This window comes from Octopus bimaculoides, chromosome 24, assembly GCF_001194135.2.
Source record: "Octopus bimaculoides isolate UCB-OBI-ISO-001 chromosome 24, ASM119413v2, whole genome shotgun sequence".
Classification (NCBI taxonomy): Eukaryota; Metazoa; Mollusca; class Cephalopoda; order Octopoda; family Octopodidae; genus Octopus; species Octopus bimaculoides.
Window position 1 is genome coordinate 10084934 of NC_069004.1, and position 3824 is coordinate 10088757.

The window sequence follows — 3824 nt, forward strand, 5'->3', positions numbered from 1 at the left end:
CAAAGGAGTAGACACGCGAGAGCTGGAGGTCCGCGAGATAAAAGTGGAGCCTAGAAAGATGAAGGAGAACGAGAAACTAATCACAAAGGAAGGAAACATTTTGAAGCTGACACCGCCGGAAGAGCTATCGGCCAACGTGACAAAAAGAACGGTTATATTTAAAACCTTGAAAGCAACCACGAGAAAAATAGAAATAGCACCAATAGAGGAATGTGTTAAGAATATAAAAAGATTCACAACATACATTACGAGAGGGAGAAGATACGCCACTGTGGAGGTGCGCTCCACAACGAAGGAGGAAGCAATAAAGCACAACACAGAAGGACAGACGAATGGGTGCTCTTGCCTTCATACTGCGGCAAACGTGTGGCCAAGGTGCGAGTGGGTAAGGTGCCACCCGAATTGAAAGAAGAATGGCTGATGACAGCCATAATATATAATATGAAAAACGGGAATATACTGAAGTCTACAAGGACCCAGAAGGTAGATTACTGGGGATATGGGATCGAACTAACGATTCAGGCAACAACAGAGGACTTGAATAGTGTAGTGGAGGAGATTGTGCTGCCAGAAGATGTGAGACTGAGAGTTACTGTGGAGGCCGCCAGTGTGTTTCACATGTGAAGAAAGGAGCCACATGAAGGCATGGTGCACTCAAAGAAAGCCACAAACAGAACAGGAGGAGAGACAGGAGAGTGTGGACCAGGTAGTACAGGGCAAGGCAACAGAAAAAGTAGCGGAGAAGGGATTCGCTATAGTTAAAAAGAAAAGGAGGAGGAGGAGCGGAGGAATGAGTTCTCCGCCAGAGAAGTAGAAAAAGAAGAGAGAAGATGTGAGAAAAGAAACTGTGAAGGAGGGCAGTAGGAAGGAAAAAGAAAGTGGAGTTACCAGTGGAGAAAGTGTCGGAGACCCAACTGTATGAAGGTGAGATGGAGAGACTGTTTATGGAGGAAGAAATGAGAGAACCAAAAGTCCAAGAGAAAGGAAAGAAGATACGAGGAGGAGAAGGAGTATGGTATAATGTAACGTACCCAAAGAATGTTGAAACAGAGAAAAAAATAATCAAGTTACATTCAATAGTAAGAGTGAAGGTGCCTTCATACGTCTACTCCCTCGTATCCTGGAGCTTCAGCCACAGTGAAACCCATTTCAACTTGATTCTTCTGGCCGAATATGAGACGAGACATCACTGCTTGGTCACATCTTTTCTGCAAGAAAGCTAAAGTGCACAGGCTCATTCGTGCACTTCTCAGTACGTTCAACACCCGGACGCTCATCTGAGCCACATCCGTATCGATCTAGTTGGACCGTGGCCAGTTAATCAAGGCTTTATGTATTTCCTTATGTGCATCAACCGCTTTACACATTGACCGGAATCGGTAGCTGAGCCCTGGTTTCGAGTTGAATATCGCGTTACGGCGTTCATACCACGATCACCACTGACCATGGTAGGCAGTTCGAATCCCAGCACTTCCATGAGCTTTCGAAAATTCTAGGTACGCGGCGCATTCGGACAAATAGTTACCATCCAGCTTCAAATGGTATGGTGGAACGCTTCCACCGCCAACTAAAGGCTGCCATGCGTGCTTATCTTGACCAAGATCGATGGAGCGAGTACATACTCACTGTTCTTCTGGGCTGCCGTTCAGTAGTCAAGGAGGATCTTGGATACTCTCCGGCATAGCTGCTTTACAGAGTACCGTTATCCTTATCGGGTCAGATGCTGGCCCCAGTGGACTTATCTTCCCAAGATCCTGTTCTCTACGTCAACAGATTTCGGTCGTATTTCTTCCGCCGATGACCTCTTGGCAACAGACTATTACATCTTCGGATCCGAAGGATATTGCTTCGTGGACTAACGTATTTCTTCGAAATGACTCTGTGAGATGCCCCCTCAGACCACCATACACAAGACCTTACCGCGTCCTTTCCAACAACTGACAGGGTAAAACGGGTTTACAGACACTCCAACACCAGAGCGACATGTCCCCCACATGAATAATGAAAACACGGTACATGTCACCAACCCGTACACAATCGCAGGTAATGAACAGCTCTTTTAGGTCTTTGCAACATTAATAGCTTTTCTTGCGAGTTTTCCAAATGAGTTTCTTAGAATTACGAGCTTGCGAGGTTTGGTAGTTTAAGCTCTTCAAACAACGGTGTTAAAAGCGACTGGAATTTTACAATAGCATTCTACAACTCATCTCGCAGAAATGTGTTTGAGTATTTTTCCATTCCCTCCATTCTGTTTCATGAAATTCTACGTTCATAAACTGGTCATAAGAAATTCGGCAAAAAGCCAAGATAGTAATATCATACGTGCATAGTAATATCATACATGCCAGAGTGAAGTTGCCGATGGTAATTCAACACCGCTCTCAAGATGGCCTCGATTTTAATCTCAATGCCGTCCTGTCACCGCTCACTCATGCATATGAACCTATGTACATAAATGCGCATGTGTGTGTGTGTGTGTGCTCGCTTTTATACACGTGACTTTAGCTTCACGCCATAGTGATCTTCAGGAGAAAATACACGTCACGAGAAAAAAACCCATTACAAACCGAAGTTCTATCACTGAAATAGGGCACATATAACATATTTGAATTCAGATGTTTGCCATAAAAAATGGAAGATTTATTTTTAAAATCAGATTTGTTGATTTTTTTTCCATTCATTTATATATCTTACATATGAACTACATATCTTGCTTTCATCTGGGAAACTATCGCTTTGCAGTCGCTTTGAGTTTCAACTAAGCGTTGTCTAATATAAGAAAGGCTGAAGTACAGGATGTCTCCTTAATATGTTTAGTAATTGCGTATTTTTGTTGTTGAGAGATAATAAAGAAAAAATATACTGATGTGACTCCACTTGAGGATGTTTTCGAAATCTGGAGTTGTGAAGTTGCTCTTAGAAGCTCGAGCATAGATGAAGTCCGTCAAATGAAGATTAGAGAGAAAAGAATAAATGGTATTGTCAGAGTTTTTATTTAGTTATTTATTTTCATTATTTTATATCACAATTTGTGAACAATATTCTTCATTGATAATAGTTGCTAATCAACGAGTCACGGTTTCGCTGCATTTTCGACCACGAGAGAGGAGAGCTCGTCGTTTGTAACTCAGGGGACTTCGTTCGAAGATATAAATGTTTTGCGCAAATGTCTACGTCTTTCGTCTATATACTGCAAATGTGCACATATGTCCGCTATCATATGCTTTTTCTTAACTATATTTGGACGCAGTTTTATCTAAACCCAAATGAAACTATGTGCGTTTAACTTCTTCGCAGGTATCTTGAATATATTTCGAGGCTTGCATAACGTAATTTCTCCATAATTCTTTAACGGACTGATATTCATCATTAGTTGCACTAATTAACAAACTTTAATTAAAACGATATGCCGTGAAAACGAAAATAACTGCCTGATCCTAGGCTGTAGTAATGAAGTGTTTGAAGGAATTAAATGGCACCAAAAGTTAAGGACGTTTGACGTGAACCGTGATTTAAACATGACTAGGATCGTTGTCCAAAAGTAAAATATCTTCGACTCATAATTAATCTTTTTGTTGTAAATAGCAAACTAGGGTTGGAGGTACCTGTTATTGTTTTTAGAGTATTAGTATAAAGTGGAGGCGCAGTGGCCCAGTGGTTAGGGCAGCGGACTCGCAGTCATAGGATCGCGGTTTCGATTCCCAGACCGGGCGTTGTGATTGTTTATTGAGCGAAAACACCTAAAAGCTCCACGAGGCTCCGGCAGGGGATGGTGGCGAACCCTGCTGTACTCTTCCACCACAACTTTCTCTCACTCTTACTTC